This window comes from Rattus norvegicus, chromosome 5 (genome assembly GCF_021556685.1).
Source record: "Rattus norvegicus strain SHRSP/BbbUtx chromosome 5, alternate assembly SHRSP_T2T, whole genome shotgun sequence".
Lineage (NCBI taxonomy): Eukaryota > Metazoa > Chordata > Mammalia > Rodentia > Muridae > Rattus > Rattus norvegicus.
In genome coordinates, this window is record NC_141538.1 from 148,138,131 (window position 1) to 148,163,509 (window position 25,379).

The 25,379-nt window shown below is 46.3% G+C and overlaps 1 protein-coding gene, 1 long non-coding RNA gene and 1 other non-coding gene across 4 annotated transcripts in view; 2 read left to right on the forward strand and 1 right to left on the reverse strand.

Annotated features, from left to right (window-relative positions):
* Nucleotides 1-4,029: 4,029 nt before the first annotated feature.
* Nucleotides 4,030-18,871, forward strand: LOC120103178 (uncharacterized). 2 transcript variants are annotated; one of them, XR_015621154.1, is made up of 3 exons: nt 4,030-4,323; nt 18,064-18,125; nt 18,678-18,871. It is a non-coding gene; the product is annotated as an uncharacterized LOC120103178 (long non-coding RNA). The 2 variants fall into 2 exon arrangements; XR_015621155.1 differs by lacking the exon at nt 4,030-4,323 and having other exon boundaries at nt 18,064-18,157.
* LOC148006064 (uncharacterized) overlaps nt 5,459-25,379 on the reverse strand; it is a 34,336-nt gene continuing 14,415 nt past the window's right edge. Inside the window, exons 3-6 of the mRNA XM_087551659.1 lie at nt 11,810-11,921; nt 10,999-11,153; nt 9,275-9,402; nt 5,459-7,377 (exon numbers count right to left, since the gene is read on the reverse strand). The gene's annotated coding sequence lies outside the window, so the exon portion shown is untranslated. The remainder of the gene's footprint in view (nt 7,378-9,274; nt 9,403-10,998; nt 11,154-11,809; nt 11,922-25,379) is intronic.
* On the forward strand, nt 11,088-11,160 carry Trnav-aac (transfer RNA valine (anticodon AAC)). Its single transcript has one exon. It is a non-coding gene; the product is annotated as a tRNA-Val (tRNA).

The window sequence follows — 25,379 nt, forward strand, 5'->3', positions numbered from 1 at the left end:
AGCTGGGATTGCTTTCTAGCAGGAGGGAACTGACCGAATGACGCTCTGCTGCTATTTTCTGGTGGAGGAAACCGGAACACCAAGTCAAATTTAGGGCCAGGCCCACACTCCGCTGCGTTCTTTGTTATATACCTATGCATTGGCAGCATCAAGACCAACCCAGCTGGGCTGGCTGCCTTCCTCTTCCCTGCAAAGTCAGGGAGGCTGGTTAAATGGCTTCTTCCTAGATACTCAGAATCTAGAGTGTGCCCTTCAGTGGGGTCATCTCTAAAGACCACAGGGCACTATGTGACTTCCAGAACTCTGATCTGTGAGTGAGATGAGGGGAGGGGAGGCAGAGACAGGGGGACTGAAGATCAAGTCTAGTCTGGCCCACATAACTAAACATTTTGTCGTGAGAGTCCAGATGACCCGTATGTAGGGTTGTGAGAGGCATCCAAGGCAGGCTGTCTGCCCCCTTTTTGGAAAAGATAGCCATGCACTGTGTCCTTCAGGTCCACCCTTGGCTGCTCTTGGCCCCATTCTGTGTCTGATTCGGTCAGGATGTGTCACCCACAGCCTTCTTTACCTTCTGGCTGAGCTCAGCCAATGAGATGGGAGTCTGAGGTGAGAGGTGCCGAGGGCTTCAAGTTCATTGCTCTTCCTTCCCAGGCTGGCAGGTGACTTGCCTGACCATCACTGGCCTTCACCCCCTCCCCCTGTCCCCTCAGGCCCTAGGGTAGTGACAAATCCTCAGCTGTTTGTAGCCTCAGGTCACCACACCATCTCTTCTGAGTTCCCCTACACCCGCCCACACTGTTGTGAATAAATCCTCTTCAAATTATTCTAATTTGAGTTCACCATCTGTTTTCAGTTGGGACCCTGACTGATACATTTGCCAAATAAGGATTCTTTTGGTTGTTAGGGAGGGAGAAAGAAGAGGGAGAGAGGGAGAGAGGGAGAAAAAAAAAAAATATATATATATCATGTACCTGAGCTTGAGCCATAAACTTTAGACAAATCTATCCAAGAGTTGAGGCTTGAGTTTAGAAACAAGCTCGTAGGCCAACAAAGTGTCCACATCTGTTGGCTCTAGTCTCCTGATTTGCTCTGTGTTCTCCTGGTGGCACAGGTCTAGAATCTTCAGCAGTTTCGATGTCTGAGACAGGACTCAAAGTGAAAAGGTTAGGGGTTGGGGATTTAGCTCAGTGGTAGAGTGCTTGCTTAGCAAGCACAAGGCCCTGGGTTCAGTCCCCAACTCCGAAAAAAAAAGAAAAGAAAAAAAAAAAAAGAAAAGGTTAAAAAGGAAAGCTGGGAGGTGGTGGTGCACGTATTCGATCCCAGCACTGGGAGGCAGAGGCAGGCAAAGCTCTGAGTTCAAGGCCATCCTGGTCTACAGAGGGAGCTTCTGGATAGCCAGGGCTACACAGAGAAACTTTGTCTCAAGAAAACCAAAAACAGGGCTGGAGAGATGGCTCAGCTCAGTGGTTAAGAGCACTGACTGCTCTTCCACAGGTCCTGAGTTCAATTCCCAGCAACCACATTTAAATAATTCTTTTTTTTTTTTTGGAGCTGTAAATAATTCTTTAAAACACACACACACACACACACACACACACACACACACACACACACACACAAAACAATCTAAAAAGTGCTCAGACAGCATGCATCAGGTTTTGAGTTCAGTTCCCAGTACTAAAAAGCCTCTAGATGGTCGGAGTCACAAACCCACTTCATGGCTGAAAGGGGCTGGAGAGATAGCTCAGCAGTTAGGAGCATTTGCTGCTCTTCCAGAGAACCTGGATCTGATTCCCAACACCCACATAGTGGCTCACAACCACCTGGAACTCCAGTTAGGAGATCTGATGCCCTCTTCTGGCTGCCCAGGGCAGCCAGACATATCACAGACATATGCAGGTGAAACACCTATACATGTATAAATACAATTAAGAAAAGCAAACCAAAAGTTACACAAATCTTTATAAAAATGCATGCATTATCTTAATGACTTGTATGCACGTTACCCCCTTAGTTTTATTTGTTTGTTTTTATTTTGGGTGTGAGTGTGCATGTGTGTATATGTGTATGTTCTCACGCCTGTGGAAACCTTGCTCGGGGTCCTCCTCCCTTACTCTCCACCTACTGTGATGTGACTTGGACCAGGCTAGCCTCAAACTCCCGCCATCACACCAGACTCCACCTTGTGTTTTGAGACAGGGTCATTCACTTGGTCTGGGGTTCACTGATTGGCTAGAAGAACTGGCCGATGAGCCTCCAGATCCTCCTGTTCTCACTTCTCAGTGCTGGGTTTACAGGGGAGCACTGCCCTGCTCAGCCTGGGTTTACAGGGGAGCACTGCCCTGCTCAGCCTGGGTTTACAGGGGAGCACTGCCTTGCTCAGTACAGGGTTTACAGGGGGGAGCACTGCCCTGTACTGCCCTGATCAGCCCTCTATATTGGTGCTGGGAATCTGAGCCCGGGTCCTATTTTATCTACTGAGCTGCCTCACTAGCCCTTGATCTATTTTATTTTTGAGGCAGGGCCTCATTCTGCAGCCCAGGCTGGCCTGAAACTCACTTATGTTACCTATGCTGACCAAATACTCCCAGAAATCTTCCTGCCCCAGCTTCATTGTAGGTATGGGTCCCAATACCTGGTTTCTGGATCCTCCTTTATTTTTAGGTACATCTTAACAACACATCAGAAAGGTCGTCCCACAGCAGCACACGCATGTCTAATTTATTACTTATATTTCTTAAACTGGGTGGTGGTGAAGTATGCTTTTAGTCCCAGCACTCGAAAGGCAGAGGCAGGTGGATTGCTGTGAATTCAATGGCAACCTGGTCTACAGAGTGAGTTCCAGGACAGCCAGGGCTACACAGAGAGACCCTGTTTTCTTTTTTCTTTTTTTTCTTTCTTTTTTTTTTTTTTTTGGTTCTTTTTTTTCGGAGCTGGGGACCGAACCCAGGGCCTTGCGCTTCCTAGGCAAGCGCTCTACCACTGAGCTAAATCCCCAACCCCGAGACCCTGTTTTCAAAAGAAAATAAAACGGGATTTGTATTTGTCTCAGTTAGGGTTACTACTGCACTGATGAACCTTGGAGAGGAAAGGGTGTATGTCACTCACAGTCCCATGTGACTGCTCATCATTAAAAGCAACCAGCTTAAGAACTCAAGCAGGGCAGGAACTGAGGGAGTCTATGGAGGGGTGCTGCTTACTGGCTTGCTCCTCATGGCTTGCTAAGCCTGCTTTTTTGTTTGTTTGTTTGTTTTCTGCCTGTATCCCTGCAGGCCAGAAGAGGGCACCAGATCTCATTATTGATGGTTATGAATCACCATGTGGTTGCTGGGAATTGAACTCAGGACCTCTAGGAAGAGCAGCCGGTGCTCTTAACCACTGAGCCATCTCTCCAGCCCTCAGCCTGCTTTGTTTGTTTCTTTCTCTCCCCACTCCCCCGCCCCGGAGCTGAGAACAGAACCCAGGGCCTTGAGCTTGCTAGGCAAGCGCTCTACCACTGAGCTAAATCCCCAACCCTCCTCAGCCTGCTTTGTTATAGAACTCAGAACCACCAGTCCAGGGATAGCACCAATCACAATGAACTGGGTCCTCCCCTCATCAATCACTAATTAAGAAAATGCCTTACAGGCTTGCCTACAGCCCAGTCTTAAGGAGGCATTTTCTCAATTAGGGTTCTTTCCTCTCAGATGACTCTAGCCTGTGTCAAGTTGACGTAAAACTAGCCAGCACAAGTGACCCCCTTGCCCATTTGACATACAAAAATCTATGGTGTCTGGTCAGCTGGGGCTGAAGAATCAGCAGCCATGATTAAGAAGAGGTCAGCATCATTGAGGTGAAACCTTCTGGGAAGTGTTCCCTCAGAGTCAGCACATGCATGTTTAGAGGTAGCCAAGGTTGTACTTGTGCAGTCAGACGAGCTTGGTCATGCATTAGAGTCTTCCAGGTGGTACTGGTTTTGAAGACATCTGAAGGAATCAGTGGGAGGAGCTGAGACTTGGCACTGTGAGGCCACAAGAGGCCACTGGAGGTGGGGGGGGGAGACTCAGCCAGAGTAACGGTGTAAACCCCAGGATTAAAGGGGGTCATGGAGAAAAGTTGAAGCTTTGCCCCATGAAGAGGGCCCAGGAGAGGCTATTAGTGAAAATGCAGCCGACTTGGAGTGGAAGACTCCAGCACTTTGGAGATGCCGACACCATGGGACGACCAACAAGAAGAGCTGCAGCACTGGAATGGAGCCAGCTGGAGCCTAGGAGACAAGCTGCGTGTGCTGCAGAGGGCAGAGTTGGAGAAGTGACCCAAGCCCCTAGGAGGAGCCCAGAAACCGTGAGTGAATCCCAGACAGTGGACAATTAATTATTTACAGTGGTGGAGTGTGGTTTCGCTTTGTTCAGATTATGACTGTGCTGTGGTTTCCCCCTCTTCTCTCTCTCTCTCTCTCTCTCTCTCTCTCTCTCTCTCTCTTTCTCTCTCTCCCTTCCCCCTTTCTTCTTCCTTCCTTCCTCTCTTTCTTTCTTTCTTTCTTTCTTTCTTTCTTTCTTTCTTTCTTTCTTTCTTTCTTTCGTCCTTTCTTTCTTTCAACTTTTTGCTTTTCCGAGACAAGGTTTCTCTGTATAGCTTTGGCTGTGCTGGAACTTGCTTGGTAGACCAGACTGGCCTTGAACCCACAGAGCTGTCTGTTTCTGCTTCCTCAGTGCTGTGATTAAAGGCATGAGCCACCGCCGCTCAACATGGTTCTTCCTTGTTAAAATAAATTATTTAAACTTATTTTTATTTTATAGGAGTCTGCAGTTGAGAGACTTTGAATTTTTTTTTTTTTTTTGTTCTTTTTTTCGGAGCTGGGGACCGAACCCAGGGCCTTGCGCTTCCTAGGTAAGCGCTCTACCACTGAGCTAAATCCCCAGCCCCGAGACTTTGAATTTTTAAAAGAAATTTTGGGCTTTAAAAGAGACTTTAGGGGCTGGGGATTTAGCTCAGTGGTAAAGCGCTTACCTAGGAAGCGCAAGGCCCTGGGTTCGGTCCCCAGCTCCGGAAAAAAAGAACCAAAAAAAAAAAAAAAAAAAAAAAAAGAGACTTTAGATTTTTTTTTCCAGGCAGGGACCACTCAGCTACCTGCTTCATCTAGTACCATTCTGACTCATCTTCTACTCCAAGAATCTTAGGTACTATGAGCCTTTGGATTTTTATAGAAACTAAACTTTAAAAAAAAATGGTTATGGGGTTGGGAATTTAGCTCAGTGGTAGAGCGCTTGCCTAGCAAGCGCAAGGCCCTGGGTTCGGTCCCTCACTCCGAAAAAAAGAAGAAAGAAAAAAATATTTATTTATTTATTATATATAAGTACATTATAGCTGTCTTCAGACACACCAGAAGAGGGCATCAGATCTCATTACAGATGGTTGTGAGCCACTATGTAGTTGCTGGGATTTGGACTCAGGACCCCTGGAAGAACAGTCAGTGCTCTTTTTTTTTTTTTTTTTTTTTAAACATTTATTTATTTATTATGTATACATCATACAGCTTTCTGCCTGCATGTATGCAACTACAAGCCAGAAGAGGGCACCAGACCTGATTATAGGTGGTTGTGAGCCACCATGTGGTTGCTGGGAATTGAACTCAGGACCTCTGGAAGAGCAGACAGTGCTCTTAACCTCTGAGCCATCTCTCCAGCCCCAGTCAGTGCTCTTAACCACTAAACCATCTCTCCAGCCTGAAATTAAACTTTTAAAGTATTTAAACTGGTAAGGACTGTAGGGTTTTAAAATTTGCAATATGTTTTATAATTGTGATGTTTATTAATCTGAGATCTTGGGGATGAACTAAAAATAAAGAAAAGATTATGATTTAAAAGTATTATATATCGGGGCTGGGGATTTAGCTCAGTGGTAGAGCGCTTGCCTAGGAAGCGCAACGCCCTGGGTTCGGTCCCCAGCTCCGAAAAAAAGAACCAAAAAAAAAAAAAAGTATTATATATCAAGCCAGGCTTGGCACAGGTTTTTGAAACAGCAAAAGCCACTCCCAATAACACACTTCCTCCAACAAAGCCACTTCTTAATCCTTCTAATCTTTTTAAATAGAGCCACTCCCTGGTATGAAACATTCAAATATATGAGCCTGTGAAGGCCACAATTATCGAAACCACCACAATTTTATTGTCGGGACTTCAATCCTAACACTCAGGAGGCAGAAACAGGTAGATCTGAGGCCAGCCTGGTCTACATTGATAGGCTAGCTCTGACTCCAGGAAAGAGATATGTAATAGAGAAACCCTGTCTCAAAAGACAGACAACATCAACAAAAAACTTACTCTATTTGGTGAGTACCAAGGCTTTGCCTGCATGTGCGTAGTATACAATCTACATGCCTGGTGCGTACAAAGTCCAGAATAGGGGATCAGATCTCCTGCAATTCCGAATGATCCGGAGCCACGTGTGGGTGTTAGGAATCCTCCAGGTCCCTTGAAGGAGCATCCAGTGCTCTTAACCTGTGAGCCATCTCTCCAGTCCACACAAAGGTAATGATGTCATGATTAGAAAGACTGTCTTCATGTAGCCTGCTTTCTATTGTCCATACCCTGGACCACAGTCCTCTTTACGGATATGAAAGCTGCCCATTGTTTGTCCTAATGGCTGCCAAAGAGCACTTAGGAGTCTCTGCTTTGGGGAAGACAGTGTTCACACTGGCCTGCAGCCATTGGGTTGAGTCTAGGTAAAGCAAGACCATGATCTATCTGAGAGCTGGTTTCTGATCTCCTGATGCCGGCTAACAGTGATGGGAAATCAGCCTTTCAGGATAACCTTGGCTGTTGACTAGAATTGTTTAGCACTGACATATTATGCCCACTAGAGAGCACTAGTGAGCCGTCTAGCATTTCCACCAGGCTCATGGATGCTCTTCTTCCCTGTAAGAAAGGTTACAGCCTGAAGCAACCTCACTGAGGACAAGGCAACCAGGTAAATTCTCCTACTCCAGGAGAATGATGATGTATCAGAGGAAATCTGGCTAAACACACTACGAGGACAACACAAGGGAAAATAAAATCGAGGTGTATTGTCCCCCATGTAAAAACCTTAGTAATATTTGTCATGTACATTATAGAACCTTCTAACAATATGTGAAAATACAGGCAAGAGAGGAGAACCTGAAGTGCTATGACCTGAGACACGCACCATTCATCGGTTTGGCCATCCTTTTGAAACCTGATCTTTCGCTTGGAGTATATGCGGTGGGGATCTATCCTTGTCCATATCTTTAGCATTGGAAGCCTCAGAACAGGTGCTTACATAAATGCTTCGTGCTTTTTTTTTTCTACCCAGGTAGCTCCAACGGCAGAGAAAAATGAATGTTTTGAAGGGCAGTTGCTCTGCGGTGGCTGTGTGGGGCTAGGATGTAAAAACAGGAGGAAGTTCTTTGTTAGATTACATTTTTACCTCAAACTTCTTTCCAGACAAACTCTGTCTGAATTCCAATTCAATATAACATCTTGAATTCTAGTCCATGCTTGTTTTTATTTAAAAAATATTGTGGCTTGGGCTGGTCAGATGGTTTAGGCTATATCCGATGACCTGAGTTTGATCCCCTGAACCCATACAGTGGGAGACAAAAGTGGTGTCAGAAGGTCATCCTTAGAGTATTGTGTGCATACAGAGACATGTGGGCACCCCTCACCTCCCCAGACATGCACGTGCACACACAGAGCATATGTGTGTGTGTGTGTGTGTGTGTGTGTGTGTGTGTGCACCTATATAAATTTGGGAGACTAGTTTTCACTATGTAGACCTAGCTGTCCTGGAACTCACAGAGATCTTATTGCCTTTGTCTTCTTAACCATTCTTTTTTTTTTTTTAAGATTTATTTATTTATTTATTATATATGAGTACACTGTAGCTGTCTTCAGACACACCAGAAGAGGGCATCAGATCTCTTTACAGATGGTTGTGAGCCACCATGTGGTTGTTGGGATTTGAACTCAGGACCTCTGGAAGAGCAGGCAGTGCTCTTAACCACTGAGCCATTTCTCCAGCCCCCGCCTTTGTCTTCTAAGTGCAGAAATTAATGTGTGCAACTATGCCTGACATATTTTAAAAAATTGTATCGTATTTATCTATTTATCTATTTATTATTATTTTTTGAGACACGAGCTCTCTACATAGCCCTGGCTGTCCTAGGACTTGCTATGTAGACCAAGCTAGCCTCAAAGTCAGAGGAATCTGCCTACCCCTTCCTCTGGAGTGCTGGGATTAAGGGCATGTGCTACCATGCCCAGCTATTTATTTTAATTTTAATGTGTATGAGGTGTTTTGGAATGTTTTGTTTTGAGATAGGGTTTCTCTGTGCAGTCTCGGGTCTCCTGGAATTTACTCTGTAGACGAGGCTAGACTCAAAGTCAGAGATCTGCCTGCCTCTGCCTCCCTAGTGCTGGGATTAAAGGCATGAACTGCCATGCCAGGTTGAGTTTTTTGTTTTTAAAAAACGTATGTATGTATGTATGTATGTATGTATGTATGTATGTATGTATATATGTATGTATGTGCATCACATGTATGCCTGGTACTTGCAAAGGACAGAAGAAGGCATCGTATCTTCTGGGACTGGAGTTACAATTGTGAGTTTCTATGTTGGTGCTAGGGATTGAACCTGGGTCTTCTGCAGAACAACCAATGCTCTTAACCACTGAGTACGAGCCCCGTGTATGAGTGTTTTGCCTGCATGTATGTATATGTGCCACATGTGTGTGTGCCACATGTGTGTGTGCCACACGTGTGTCTGATGCCCACAGAGGCCAAAAGAAGGCATCAGATGCCCTAAATCTAGAATTATGAATGGTTGTGAGCTGTCATGTGGGTGCTGGGAACCGAACCAAGGTCCCTTGCAAGAGCAAGTGTTAACCACTGAGTCATCTCTCTAGATCATCCCCAGCATAATTTTTTAGAAATTAAATACTGTGTCTTTTCTCCTCCATATCTTTTTTTTTTTTTTTTTTTTTTTTTTTTTTTTGGAGCTGGGGACCGAACCCAGGGCCTTGCACTTGCTAGGCAAGCGCTCTACCACTGAGCCAAATCCCCAACCCTCTCCTCCATATCTTTTGTTTGTTTCATTTTAATTTTTTTGGGCAAGGTTGGATTGGCCTTGAACTAATTGTGTAGCTAAGGATGGTCTTGAACTCCCATCTCTACCTTCCTAAGGTTGGATGTACAGGAGGGGACCACTGTCCTTCACATCTCTGCGACATTTTATAATACGGGCAAAGCAAAGCAGAGTGTTGGACATTTAAATCACCTGCAGTTTTTCCTTCGTACCACAGCATTGCAGTGACCATCCTTCGGCCTGTGCATTTTCTCTAGTCTGATGATTTCGGTAGAATAGAGCTCCAGAACATTCCTTTGCTCCTTGCCGCTTTTGAAAACCTGATACAAAAGAGATGAAAAGGTGGTAAAGAGGGAAGAGTGTGTCCTTTTAGGCTTCTGTTTGTCGTTCTTGCTGGGCCCTACCAGAAAACTGGTTCCAGCCTTGGGCCTTGCCTTTCTGCACTGGCCACGTGGGTCCTCTGTCCTCAGAGCTCCTATCTACCCTTACCTCTCTGAGTCTTTCAAAGGACTCCATAGGCTCTTACAGAGCAGGGGTCCATTACTGTGAATCCAGGTGTTTGGATGTTTGGGTGTCTGGATCACTGAGCCCAGCTTCACCAGCAGGAGGGCTTAGAGGTAATAACCTTGTGGTGGCTGTCTGCAGTCTAAAGGCCTTCTCCTGGCCACAGAAAACAAAAACACAAACAGCAGTAGGCTATTTTAAGTTTAGGGAGGACTGGTGGGAGAGGTGATTTATGAACAAAAAGAAGTCTCCTGGAGCCTGAGAGGAGAAGTAATTAGTCTCGTGAGGAATGTGGAAGTGGTGCTCTGCTCTCTCCTTTTTTTCTGTTTCTTTCTCTCTGGGAAACCATGGCCTCAGACTCTCATTCTGCGGTTCCTCTTTACTATCCTTCAGCTGCCCAGCTTCTCTGTGGTTCTGGCGCCGAGAACATGCCCTTCTCCCACTTTGGAACTTCATAACACTTTTGTTTAAAACTGCAACCTACCTAGATCTCTAATCTTAAACTCTAGTCCCCAGAAGGAAAAATCGAGTTAGGTATCTTTGAACTGTGTCCACTTTCTGGTCTAACCAGTTATAGTCTTGGGGAGCAGGGCTGGGTGGCCCCTATGTGGCTGTTAGTTTGCTCCGTGGGTGGAGGATTATTTTGGGTTCACAAACTGTTACAAGGGTGCAGGTAGATATCCACTAGGACTGTCTAGAGGACCTTAATATTACCCAGGAATCTGTAACTGACAGAAATTGGGTTCAAGTTGAGCAAGAAAGCAAAATAAATAAACAAAACCCCAAAGGGAATTGATGATCTTTAATAGAAAAGTCAAGGGCTTAGTTTTAGGCACTTAGGCACAGCCAGATATACTTTCTCAAAGACATTGTCAGAAACTGACCTCTGTGTGTGTGTGTGTGTGTGTGTGTGTGTGTGTGTGTGTGTGTGTGTGTGTATGTGTGCGTGCGCACTTCATGCCTAGTGAAACTCTTTCGTGTGGTGACATCATCGCTCTGTCTTAGTCTCTTGACTTAGCTTCCTCAATGGGAAAGTCATGTCTTCTTTCCAGTGGTTTTAGTTCTGGTTGTATTTGACTGAGCCTTCAAGTCCTGTGACAATTCCATCTCTGATTGGCTAGCCCTAGGTCATGTGACAGGCTCAGCATGGAGGATGGGGTGTGGTGGTTTGAATGAGAATGGACCTCATAGGCTCATATATTTGAATACTTGGTTCCCAGTTGGTGGAACTGCTTGGGAAGGACTAGGAGGTGTGGTCTTATTGGAGGAGGCGTGGTCTTGAGGAGGTGTGGTCTTGTTGGAGGAGGTGTGGTCTTGTTGGAGGAGGTGTGGTCTTGTTGGAGGAGGTGTGGTCTTGTTGGAGGAGGTGCGTCACTGGGGGTGGGCTTTGAGATTCCAAGGGTGCTCTCTACCTCCTGCTTGTGGCTCAGTGAACTCTCAGCTGTTCCTGCTGCTGCGTCTTCACTTCATCATCATGGGCTCTAATCCTCTGAAACCGGGGTTGGGGATTTAGCTCAGTGGTAGAGCGCTTGCCTAACAAGCACGAGGCCCTGGGTTCGGTCCCCAGCTCCAAAAGAAAAGAAAGAAAAAAAAGAAAAAAAAAATTACTACACTAATCCTCTGAAACCACAAGCCCAATTAACTAAGAGTTTTTCTTTTATAAGTGCTATTGGTCGGGTTGGGGATTTAGCTCAGTGGTAGAGCACTTGCCTAGCAAGTGCAAGGCCCAGGGTTCGGTCCCCAGCTCCGAAAAAAAAAAAAGGTGCCATTGATCGTAGTGTTTTGTTTACAGCAAGTGAAACCCTAACTTATACAGAGGGATGCATCTTCAAAAGAAAAATAGAATGGCAGTGGGACCAGAGAGATGGCTCAGTGGTTAAGAGCACTGGCTGCTCTTCCACAAGACCTAGGTTCAATTCCCATCACCCACATGGTGGCTCCCAACTGTCTGACTAGCCTCTGCTAGCCAAGGCTGGACAAGGCTGTGAGAAGCCATTCATTCTTTTATTGAATGTTTATTTATCAAGGGTTCTCTGTGTGTCTGGGAGATATAAGAGTAAATCACACAGACAGATTCTTCTTCCTGTAGAGCTGAAATTCTGAGTGCTGGGCCAACAAGCCATGGTTATTGAGTACGTGCCATGTACAAAACACCTTCCCACCTCATTCCCACCCCACCTCATACAGAGAGAGACAATGGGGCCTCTCCCTGAAGAAACTTACAATTGCCTGGCAGGCGCAAGGCCCTGAGTTTGATCTTCAGCACTGATTCTTCTTTCAAATTGTAGGAAGGCAGGCACAACAGTGATGCATAGATCAGCGGATGATACACGCCCTGTTATGCAAATGAGAGGGCGGGGCTGAGGAAGAATTCTACAGCAATAAAGATAAGGAGTATGATGGGTGGTTAGTGGATGCTGAGTCCTGTGTTTGAAGCTTCCTACGCAGTATCTCATTTAACTCCGATAGCCAGCTCAGAGAGGAGCATGACTGTCTCAAGACACACGGCCAGAGGTCCACGGACTGAGCATTTGAACTCAGCTCTGTCTGACTTCAGAGTGAAGAACATTTACCTGTTATGCAGCCCTGAGCAGGGGAGGAAGAGCAGGAGGAGTTAGACCTGGGCACACGCATGTGGGGACAGTCAGCAGTGTGGGTTCTCTTTCCTCTGTGTGCAGGGCTTTCTCTGCCTCTCCAGAGTGCAGCAGGAAGACGCAGTCTCCACCTTTGGGACCAATGCCTGAAGCTGACTCCATGGTACCAATTGCCAACAGAAGGCCAACCGTGAACCAAATACGGCGAGAACGACAACAGCAACAGTCACAACGACAGTAGCAACAAGGACAACAATTACCACAATGACTGGTTAGCCTATGATATTTAAGGGCAAGAATTAATCCCTGGGATTTAAAAACCGGGGGAATTCTACAGAAAATCAGACTATCTGACAAGGGCCTGTGTTTCCATGGCAACCATCTGCTAGTGCTGAGTGACAGCTGCTGCATATAGCCACGGCACAGACTCTCCAGTGCCGCAGAGGCTGCCAGTCCCATTCACCACTCCTGTGACATTTGAACTGCAGTCACTCTGACCCAGTTTCAGACTCCAGCTTGGGTGGAGCGTGCACCACTGGTTCCCGACCCTGTGGCCACCGTGGGGAAGGCTTCAGTGAGGTCAACAAGGAGTCCCATGGCACTCGTCCAGCAAGGCCTGTGTGTCTTAGTAGTAGATTCTTACAGACAGGGCTGTCATGGGGAGACACCCCAAGGGCCATTTCGTTCAAGGGAAAGGAAATCAAGGCCTAGAGCCCACTTACTACACAAACCATGTAATAATCCAGGTTCTAGGTCACAAAGGAGGCTTCTACAAAAGAAACAGTAGGCCTGGAGGGAAGAAGGGGAGATTAACTTACACAACATTAAAAACATGGTTTTTATGAGTTGGACCGGGAAGTGACTGTAGGGAATGGGGCTAAAAGGTGGTGTCATTCATCACCATAAGACAAAGGGACAAGGTCCAATGCTTGCAACTCCAGTATTTGCATTTGGAGGATGTTGACCCTGAGTCTGCCTAAGCTACAGAGTTGAGACTCTGTTTCCAGAAAAGAAGTGGGATAGGAAGGTCTAGGGAAGAAGTTCAACTGATGAACCCAGCATGCATGGCGACGTTCTGTGTTTGTGGATCCCTGGAACTGCGTATGCCAGGCCTGGGGTCACCTGCCTGTAACCCCAGCTCTTAGGAACTGGAAACATAAAGGTTAGAAGTTCAGTCATCCTCAGCTATACCGTGAGTTCAAGGTCAGCCTGGGCTACAAGAGACCCTGTCTCAGAAAACCAAAAACAAGCCAGCACACACCTCTCATTTCGGCACTCAAAAGGCAAAGGCAGATGAATCTCTGAGCATTCTAGCACAGCGAGGGCTACACAAGGAGACCCCGTCTCAAAACAAAAATGGAAAGAAACCCCCACGCAAGCAAAACATGACAGGTGGAGAACACAGGAGAAGAGCAGGTCTGGGGCGGAGAAACAGAGGCTGGGTTTGGTGACTCTTTTTGGTGATTTTGGCAATGTTGAGTTTTCCCATGCCGTGCCTAGAGTCATGCAGATAAGGCGGCTTGCCAGCAAGCATCCTCTGGAGGAAAATGTGAACTTGAGATGCAAACTAAGTCACCACAAGGAGGGAAGAGTCAGGGACACAGACACAGGCTCACTGTGGGAAGGATGAGGAAGGCAAGGGGAGGGGATTGTGAGGAACAGTGCTTAGAGTTTGGAGCAAAAGCGCACAGTAGGACAACCAGGGGCAGAGTCCTTGCAAAAGCCCAGCAGGGAAAGTTTTAAAGGCGTGGGGTTTGGTGGCTTACATCTGTGATCATACTACCTAAAAAGCTGAGGCAGAAGGATTGCTGAGAGTTTAAAGCCAGCCTGGGTTACAGAGTGAGACCCTGTCTCAGACACCAAAACAGAGACTGGGTAAAAGTGCTTGCTGTTCAAAACCGAGTTCAAAGCCAGCACCCACAAAAAGCAGGGGGTGGTGGCATGCTCCTGTCATCCCAACACTGGGGAGGAGGAGACTGGCTAAACCATAGTCCAGGTTCAGTGAGAGACTCTCCATCCAAAAACATGGAGAGCAGTTGATGAAGCTATCCATCAACCTCTGGCCATGTGCATTCATACAGCACCCCCCTCCCCCATAGACACTGTTCATAGTGCCAAGTGCTTAGAGAAGCTAGAACAGAGAGGATGGGGGTGGCCTTTAGGTCTTGGCAATTAAAAGACCATCGGCGAGTGCGTTCAGAGAGTGTTAGCGGGATGGCTGAGCGGAAACCAAAGGGGTTTGGAAATGAGTAGAGATGAGAGTTGGGGTGTCAATTCTTCTAGCAGTGGGGTATGTGGGGTGGAGGGAAAGAGAGTCCTCTAAAAGCAAAGGTCCGACACTCAGGAGTCAGAGGCAGGAGGATCTATCTCTGTGAGGTTAAGTCCAGCTTGCTCTACACAGTGAACTCCAGCCAGAGCTACAAAAACTCAGTCTTAAAAAAAAAAAAAAAAGCAAAACAAAACGCACAAAAGTGGAATTTACATCAAACCAGGGAAAGGCGTGGCTGTTGGCTAGGGAGCCAGGTGTCACTGATACCTAACTCTGTGAAGTCCCAGAGCCTGGGAAGGACCCAGGTGTCAGGTGCTGGTTGCTCGTGATGGCCACAGTGAGTGTTCATTGGAGGGGCCTGCAGTGGGAACTGTCCTATGAGAAGGCCCTAGCCCTGTGGCTGGGTTTTCCCCTCTGAATTGAGTTTCCTTGATCTCCCGATTAGCTTGGGCTGGTTTTGCTGCATGACTCAGGAGCTTGGAGCAAGCTTAGGTACTAGGTTTCACAGCTCTGGGGGCGGGGAAGCCTGATCTCTCCCGATAACTGGGAAATAGTCATTAGATATTGACAAGAGCACCACTGTTGGGCCCCGGCTTCAGAAAAGACTCTAAGGCTCGATTCCTAAGTAAAATAAAATAAAATAAAATAAGAATACCATCATCTGGGGTTGCGGATTTAGCTCAGTGGTAGAGTGCTTGCCTAGCAAGCGAAAGGCCCTGGGTTCGGTCCTCAGCTCCGGGTGGGGTGGGGGAGGGATGGGGGTGGGGAGAATACCATCATCTAATGCAATGGTTCTTAACCTGTGAATCGCACCCCCCCCAGGAGTCGCATGTCAGATATCCTGTGAAACAGATACTCAGATTATGATTCATAATCGTAGCAAAATTATAGTTATGAATTAGCAATGAAAGAATTATATGGCGGGCGGGGGGGTGCGTTTCACCACCACATGAGGAACTGTATTAAAGGGCTGCAGCTCTCGGAAGGTTGAGAACCGCTGCTCTAATGGCTGTTGAGAGATTGTAAACCTTGCCAGGAAAGTTTCTGATCTGCGAGGTGAACTATCACCATTTTGCCAGGAGGCAGTTGAGAGCCCGATGAAATGACTTGCCTGGGACAGCTAGCCAATACCTGTCCAAATCCCACTTCCCGAACCACTATGCACCCAGCGCTTCGAAGGATGTCTCCAGGAGAGACCCATCGGGTTAAGCCTGTCTTTGAGGAGCAAGCAGCCGCTCAGATGAGTCTTGGGCAAATGACTAGAAAACAAGGCGCTTGCAAGTAGCTGCTTTTCTGTTGGGAATTCTTCTGGCAAAGAAGAGATGAGCCTCTAAGCTGCCTCGCAGCTCTCTCACTGGAGACCCCTTTTGGTAGCCTCCTCCGCACGGCTCAGATAAAGAGTCTATTTATTAACTTCCCCAGAGCGGGTTCTGGAAGCTGGATCTGGCATGAGGCAGTTCAGTCCTTCAGCCAAGCCTCCTCTTTTCCTGTCTACCTTCCTTACCCCTCCCAGTGGATTCTCCTGACACTGGTTTCTCTCTCCCGTATCCCCGAGCCCAGGGCACAGTGTCACGTTCTTCCTAAACTTATCGTGGAGCAGGGACTGCTTTGCACGCTGCCTGCCACTGTTGTCCCGACACACTTCCAAAGGTTTTTTTGTGGAATTCAGGCTTCAGTAAACACTTGAGGGGGAGGAAGTGGGCCAAGAAATGAGTGTAAGATTACATCAGGACTGACGCACAACCCTCTCCCTTCCCTGAGAAGCCCTCCCTCCTTGGGGGGCGGGGCACAGATGCAGCCCCTGGACCAGCCCCAAGCTATCTTTTCTTCCTTTGGCCCAGGGGAGTGGCTAATGCTAGTGAAAAGGGTAACGCTGAGGAGGGAGCCTTAGGTATGAACTGTATCCTTCATGGCCTGGAAGAGAGCTAGCTAACAGCATGAAAGCCGGAGAGAGGGCAAAAGTGAAGTGGCCAAAGGAAAGAGTCCAAAAAGGTTGCGAATCTGTGTTCCGGAAGTGTCAGCCAGAAGCTAGGTTCCATGTGGGAAACAGTAAGACCGGTGGTATCTTAGGAAACAATGGCTGCTTGGTCAGGGACTCCACTTCAGAAGCAGCTATCTTTTGTATAGGGACCCTGGATGATTTATGTCATTGTATCCTCCTGAATTCCAGCAACACTGCTCGGGACTGGTGTGGTTATGATCAACCGTCCTTTTACAAATAAACACACCGAAGGGGTAAAGTTCAGAGCTATCTAAGGTTACTAAATTGAGCTTTGAGTAGTCTGGGTCTGGGTCTGGGTCTGGGTCTGTCTGCGTCTGGCGTGTGTGAGTGTTTTGTGTTTGTTTTTAAGGCAGGGACTGACTGAGAATTCCAGGCCAACTTTAAACTCATGACCCCTGCCTTGGCCCCAGGATTATAAGCAGACACAGGACTATAGGCTCTTTTGCTCCCCCTTTGTTGACCCTGCACAGTTAACTCCTAAGTGTCTGGGTCTTCCCGAGTCCCTCTCAGTTCAGTTTGGGTTTCATATCTTTCTGTCTTCCCAGGAAGTGACAGAGCCAGCCTAGAGAGCCCGGGTGGCCGGCTGGAACAGGATTGCTAGTTCGAGGCTAGCCTGAGTTATGCAGTGAGTCACCATCTCAAGATGAAAAGTCAAGAGAAGACATGGGAGAGGTGACTCAACTTAGTAATACAGGCTAGCAAGCCCTGGGCCTGGAATCCAACCCCAGGTACAGAAATAATGATAGATAGATAGATAGATAGATAGATAGATAGATAGATAGATAGATAGAAACATACATACATACATTCATACATATATACATAGCTGGATGGATAAATGAATAGATGGAAGGATAGATAGGTAGATAGATAAATAGATAATAGATAGATGCATGGATGGATGGATGGATAGATAGACATATAGATAGATACATAGATACATAGCTAGGTGGATAAATGAATGGATGGAAGGATAGATAGGTAGATAGATAAATAGATAGATAGTAGATAGATGCATGGATGGATAATAGATAGATAGACATATAGATAGATACATAGATACATAGCTAGGTGGATAAATGAATGGATGGAAGGATAGATAGGTAGATAGATAAATAGATAATAGATAGATGCATGGATGGATGGATGGATGGATAGATAGACATATAGATAGATACATAGATACATAGCTAGGTGGATAAATGGATGTATGTATGGATAGATAGATAGATGGATAGATAGATACATAAATACATAGGTAGACAGAGAACACATCCCTGTTTTGGTGTCTTTCATGCAGGCTCCTGTCATCTGCCCACTTGGCTTTCTCTAGGCACTTCCAGCTTGCTCCCTCACCAACTACTACTCCCTTAGCTCTGTGGATCTATTAGCACCCGCCCTGGGGCAGGTTTGAATGAAGAAACGTGGATCCTTGAAAGAGTTTCAAATTTGAATCTAGGTACATTAGGCTCCATCCTTCCATCCTCTGCCTCCATCCCAGATCCCTTGGCCAGTGAGGGCCAAGAAAGGGAACTGAAAAACAAGGAGCCAAGAGGCAGGCAAGGGCGGTCGATCAGAATCCTTCACCCTCCTCTCTCCTTCCATTTTCCAGAAGCCAAGGAGAAATAGGAAAGCCCAGCACAGTCTCCGCCCCCAAGTTAAGGAATGCAAAAGGTGAGGGGTCACCATGGAAACGGCCGAGCCAGGTGTGTTGGTGAATACTTAGCTTTTGCAGCATGGAGGGTCGGGTCGGGAGGGCCTGCAGTGCCCAGCTGAGGAGCTACAGGGAGCGGCAGTTCATTTGTCCTCCATAATAGGACATTCCAGGAGACTTGTGCTTTTCATTATCCCCATTTTCTTCTAAAGTAGAAGGGGAGGGGGGAACCATTTTCCTTCCTTTCCTGCCCACTCAGAGGAATGCCAGGAGACGTGAGCATCCCCTTCCGAGTCGCCGCTGGTCACAAAGCCCCATCATCTTTTAAATCGCTCTATTTTAAAGGTTTGTGAAAACTGCACCAAATTGATCCCTCCCCCCTCCCATCTCCTCTATCTGTGATCTCTGTGGTCTCTCTTTTTCAGAACTGCATGTCCTCAGAGCAGGGTAGATGGATACTTGAGGTATTCTGTGGTCTGGGAACCAGAAAATAGAGAGGGTTTTAGAGAATACTAAGTTCCTGCCCCGCCCCTCCGCCTTGCCGATCACTTTTTGTATTTATTTTTACTCAGGATCTGTTGGAAAGGATTTGGCCCGAAGATTCTAAACTCTATTTAGCTCCGGGCCTTAATCACTGCAGAGCGAAGAATCTTATAATCACAAAGACGGGAAGAATCTTAGAAGTCCTCTGGCTCAGAGATTCTCCAAATGTTCAGACTTTATCAAAATTGAAAATTTGTAATAAATGAACGAACCGGTGATAGAAGCGGCCGAGGGCTTGGAGTCTGGACAAACACAAACATCACACAGACGCAACTCTCTTTGTGCCAACAATCATTTTACATCCCATATCCAAAAAGGGAGGAAGGTTCCATTCTACACAGAGGAGATTCAGCTCATAAATGTATGCACTTTAAGCAGGGACGGGGTGGTACATGCCCGCAATCCTAGCACTTGGAAGGTGGACACAGAAGAATCAGGCTTTCAAGATCATCCTCAGTGAGCAAAATTCGAGGCTAGCTGGGCCCCACGAGATGAGGCCAAAATGTGCTACTTTACCAGTCATTTCTCCCTATTTCACGCACGAGCTCCCGTCAGAGAGGAGGGTGGATGTTTGAAAACTACTGCTCCGGTTTGCAGCTTTAAAAGTATTTTTTTTTAATCTATGTGTATGTGTATACGTCTGTAGGAATGCATTCACATTGTGCAGGTGCCTCTGAAGGCCAGAGGAGAGCCTCAGAGCCCCAGCTGACATGGGTGCTGGGAACCAAGGTTGGGTCCTCTCAAAGAGCAGTACCTATGCACCCTTAACCCCTGGGCCATCTCTCCAGCCCCGGTTTAGTTTCCGCACCAGCATCTTAGCTGTTCGGTTATCTCTGGTAGCTACAGCACTTACTTCCTTTCCTTTGCGTATGGACAAGCAGAATTCCCGAGCATCTGAAGTCTTGAGTAAATTGTGTATTTTCCACACGTAAACGGTCATGTCAAGAACTCCCAAGCCTCTGGGGTTGGGGATTTAGCTCGTGGTAGAGCTCTTGCCTAGCAAGCACAAGGCCCTGGGTTTGGTCCCCAGCTCCAAAAAAAAAAAAAAAAAAGAACTCCTAAGCCTCAAACCGGTGGAACAATTTGACAAAGCCCTTACCCATGTGGGCCAGGCTCAGGAGAAATGGCCAGGTTTTCCTTGGGAGTCCAAGGCTGAGTATTTATGAGCCATCTTCCAGGTTGAATAAAGACCAGCCAGGGTAGCTTCCCCGCCCAGATATTCAGACCCTGAGACTGCTCACCTACAGAGAGAGACCTGCTACCAAGACTAGCTAAGCCTTCTTCAGTGCTGTACATAATGGACTCACTGAGGTCCCTGGGAGTGGTGAGAGAAGCCCATCTGATCCCCCCCACCTTTTTTTTTTTTTTTTTTTTTTGGTTCTTTTTTTTTCGGAGCTGGGGACCGAACCCAGGGCCATGCGCTTGCTAGGCAAGCGCTCTACCACTGAGCTAAATCCCCAACCCCATCCCCCACCTTTACTGTATGTGTGTCTGTCCTTCCTTCATTCTCCTGCTGCCTTAGGCAGGATTCTAGGACATAAGTGGCACAGGGTGGAGCCCTTGATAAATCAAGCTGTTACCAGTCCTTACCTCTCTTCCTCTCCTGCCCTTCTCATCTCTAGACAGGATGGATGTCCCTTCCTTATTCTTCTGAAGTTCCTTTTTTTTTCAGACAGGGTTTCTCTGTGTAGCCTTGGCTGTCCTGGAACGCTCTTGTAGACCAGATTGGCCTTAGAACTCACAGAGATCCACCTGCCTCTGCCTCCTGGGTTCTGGGATTAAAGGTGAGTTCGTTCTTTCTTTTTTTTTTTTTCTCGGAGCTGGGGACCGAACCCAGGGTCTTGCGCTTGCTAGGCAAGCGCTCTACCACTGAGCTAAATCCCCAACCCCAGGTGAGCCGTTTCTGTGCTGGGCTGCAATTGCCATTTTTAAGTATTTTAATATCTCTCTTTCCCTCTCTCTCTCTCTCTCTCCCTCTCTCTCTCTCTCTCTCTCTCTCTCTCTGTATTTATGTACTTGTCCCATGGCGCATGCATGTGGCAATAGGAGGACAATTTACAGAAATTAGTTCTTTCTTTCTGCCACGTGGTCCTTGCAAGCCTGATGTCAGCTTCTTGAAGACAAAATGTACATCTGTTTACCGGATGCTCAGACCCTTGGTGGGCAACTGTTGACTAAAGGGATAAACTTTGTCCACCAAATTAACGATGTCATGAAACCATGGGACTAATGGCCCTGGAAATAATGAATATTCTGGTCATGGTGGTGCTTGCTTCTCTATAATCTCAGCACTTGGAAGACTGAGACAGGGGGCTCAAAAATTCAGGCTGGGGCTAGAGAAGGGGCTCAGCAGCTTAGAGCACTTGTTCCTTCAGAGAACCTATATTTCAGTCCCAGCACCCACATGCCAGGTGACAACTGTCTGTAGCTCCATTTCCGGGAGATCCCATGCCTTCTCGTGCTCTCTGAGGGGACCAGGCATGCACACGGTACATGTACATACATGCAGGCAAACACTCATATCATACATATTTCAAAAAAATAGAGAAAGCCAGGCATGGAGGTGCACGCCTTTCATCCCAGCACTTAGGAGGCAGAGGCAGGCAGATCTGAGTTTGAGGCCAGCCTGGTCTACAGAGTGAGTTCTAGGACAGCCTGGTCTACAGAGTGAGTTGTAGGACAGCCATAGAAAAACGCTGTCTCCAAAACAAACAAACAAAACAATGAAAAAATAACGAGGTGCTGGAAAGATGGCTCAGTGGTTAAGAACACTGACTGCTCTTCCAGAGGTCCTGAGTTCAATTCCCAGTAACCACATGGTGGCTCACAACCATTTGTAATGAGATCCGATGCCCTCTTCTGGTATGTCTGAAGACAGCTGCAGTGTACTTATACATAATAAATAAATAAATAAATAAATAAATAAATAAATAAATAAATAAATCTTTAAAAAAATAATCAATATTTGTTAAATATATACTATATTCCCAGCTTCTAAAAATATTTCTTTTTAATTGTATATACTTGTGGTAGCAGTGTGTGCACAGGGATATGGGTACCTGAAGGCCGATATCTAATGCCTTTGGAGCTGGAGCCTCAGGTAGTTGTGCGCCATCTGACATGATACTGGGAAGTGAACTCGGCTCACGGTGTGAACTCGTAACCTCCGGGTCATCTCCCTAGTCCCTGCTTCTTCTTTTTATTTTCATTTTATTTATTTTTGTGTGTCACAGGTGTTTCGCCTGCACACATGCATGTTTGCCTGTGAAGAACAGAAGAAGGTATCAAATCCCCTGGGACTGGAGTCACAGATGATTGCGAGCCACCGCGTGGGTACAAAGGATGGAACTGCATCCTCTGAAAGAGCAGCCAGTGCTCTTGATTGCTGAGCCATCTCCTCAGTCCCAGCCCCCTGCAGGTTCTTAAATCTGTGGGTGGTGAACCCACATGGGGGCCTCACAACTAAAGCCATGGCAACAGTTTGGCAACAGTAAAATGTTTCTATATACCCACTGACCAAAAGTCAATTCACCATCCAAAGGTATTTTTTGGCCATATTCACCTGGGTTGCATTGTACAGCTTTGCTATGACCTTGGTTTGAACATACAGCATAGTATGTGGTGGGCACACAGTCACGGGTATGTGGTGTGCACACCAACACTTGCCTCAAACATCTCGGCTCAGCTTTGAGATGAATGTTATAAACTGCAGTGTTTTACTCTACATCCACAGCTTTCTGTCTTATAAAAACAGAATGGTTCAATTACAGAAAACAAAGACTTAATATTTTTACCGTCTCCCCTCAGCTGTAAATATCAAATTAATATATTGTTGGATTGTACTGTGCTAGAACGTTTGACATGAAAAATTGCTGACTTGAGTTTCATTTAGGAAAAAAAACAATCATGAAATGAATCCTGGCGAGGTGGCGCACAAGATGTGCTAAACCCACTGGCTGAGAATAAGACAGCTACCACGTTTTTTTGTTTTTGTTTTTTTTTTTGGTTTTTTTTTTTTTTTTTTTTTTTTCGGAGCTGGGGACCGAACCCAGGGCCTTATGCTTCCTAGGCAAGCGCTCTACCACTGAGCTAAATCCCCAACCCCCAGCTACCACGATTTAAAGCCAAATTGGAAGCAAGCACTAACTAAATACTGACCAGGATAGACTCTGGTCAGGTCCATCTCTGGGTACCCAGAAAATGGCCAAGAGTCACATTTGGTAGGGGCTCAAAAAGACAAAACCCATAATTCACTACATTTCCCATCAGATCCAATCAGGGACAAGCAGGGACCCTGACATACTTCCTGTCTAGGTAGCTCCCGCCCTCATGAGATCAGGCACATCTGGTGCAGATGGGTCAAACAAACTTGTTTACTGCGTCCCATAAACAACAGCCCCCAGCATTTCAGGAAGCATCTGTCTCTGGGGCTTATAGGTTAGGAGCATTTTTGTTTCAGGAATCTCGTAGGAACAGTAGTTAAAACATAATTTTGACTCTCACAGAGGATTCGGCAGAATTAGGCGTTCAAGGTCATCCTCAACTGCATAAGTTTACGGTCAGCCTGTGCTATGTGAGTCAAGCCTGTGCTACATGAGACCATTGATATATCCCTTCACCTCAAATATAGGCCTAAATTTTTATTACATTTTCGCCTTTATTTTTAATTTAGTGAGTGTGGACCTCTTCCTTCAAGTACGCCCTGGCTCATATGTGGAGGTCGGAGAACAACTTGTGGGACTCTGTTCTCTTTTTGTTAAGGCCTGGGTAACTGCTGCCTGTCCAGCCAGTCATTTTATGCTGTTAATACTGTTACAAGGAAACTTTCTCGTGCCCGAGTTGGTTGAATATTCTGTTATGTTCCATGCTTTCGTGTTCTTGGAAACCAATCATAATAGAGGAGAATTACATGAATGGATATTACAAGCCAGCCACAATAAGCTTGGAACCAAGGCAAATGTTAGACAGCACCTCCTGCGCCTGCGTACGAACTTTTATAGTTTTTGCTTTTATAAGCTGCCCCTGGGGTGGACCTCAACATAAGAGAGACACCCACACCAATATAAGAAGCCATTTGAAGTAAGACTTCCATTTCGAGTAGGATTCGGGTAAAGTTCTAAGCTCCCTGGGAACTGATGTCCTACTTGGCAGAGTCGTGTGCAGGGGTAACTGACTGACATGCTGGTTGACAAGCTAAGACCTGAATGTTGAGCTGGAGAGACGGCTCAGCGGTTAAGAGCACTGACTGCTCCTCCAGAGGTCCTGAGTTCAATTCCCAGCAACCACATGGTGGCTCACAACCATCTGTAATAAGATCTGATGCCCTCTTCTGGTGTGTCTGAAGACAGCTACAGGGTACGTATATACATTAAATAAATACTATTTTTAAAAAGGACATGAATGGATATTGGGAATGGGGTATTGGTTGAATACCCCAACCGATGGGAGCAGGATAAATGTACGACAAAGACACGTTCCTAAGAAAGTCCCCTCTCCCTAAATTTTGATTGGTGGGATAACTTGGTACAGATGTTTATGGATTTCAGGCTTAAAGGCATTATAGAATGCTGGCTTGGGGGTCACAGTCAGCTCCCGAGTCTGGTCTGTGGCTCTGATTGATCAATCATGGGCTAAATGCTCAATAAACTATCCCTGTCTGACTAGGATTGGTGTTTGTGTGCTTTGTGGGGAGACTCCTGGACCTTGACACTTCCACTGTGGGGGTTAAACTCAGGTCATAAGGCTTAGTGGCAAGCACATTTATCTAGTGAGCCATCTTGCTAGCCCACATGAACTCATGGATTGGTACCAGGACGGGAGTTCTAACAAGTTCTGAAGTGGCTCTAAACATGCTTTTGCTATTTTGCACGACATATTTGTCAGAGTGGAGGAGGTCTCAGCCTTGGTGATTATAGACTCAAAGTGTCAGTCTATATTCTGTAGTATTAAATATTCAGACAGGATTTAATTCTTCATGTAAAAATAAACAAACACATCCATCTCCTTGGTATACAAGTTTGCTCTAATCTCCAATAAGTGATATTGTATGGATACCAAAAATTGTTTTAATGATTTATTTATGTATGAGTGCTCTATCTGTATGTATACCTGCAGGCCAGAAGAGGGCATCAGATCCCATTACGGATGGTTGTGAGCCACAATGTGGTTGCTGGGAATTGAACTCAGGACCTCTGGAAGAGCAGCCAGTACTCCTAATTGCTGAGCCATCTCTTCAGCCCAGACCCCCAAATTAATTCTCCCCCCCCTCTCTCTATATATATAAATTTTTTTGAGATAGGATCTGGCTGTCCTGGAACTTGCTCTGTAGACCAGACTGGTCTTGAACTCAGAGACTGGCTTGCCTCTGCCTCCCAAGTGCTGGGGTTGTGTATGCCAACATTGCCCAGCTAAAAGTAATATTTTTGCTTTTGAAATTTTGAACAGGATGTCATATAGCTCAGGCTGGCCTCAAACTTACTCTGTAGTACAGGATGACTTTGAATTCCTAAGCTTCTGCCTTTACCTCCAAATGTACCCCTCCATACCCAGTTTTAGGTACTGCTGGAGGTCATGCCCCAGGGCTTCGTGCATGCTAGGTAAGTACTTTACCAACTGAGCTACAAGCCCAGCCTGTAAAATAAACTTTTGGGGGGTGTGTGTGTGTGTGTGTGTGTGTGTGTGTGTGTGTGTTTTCCCAGAGACAAGAGTCTCCCTGTGGCAGTCCTGGCTGT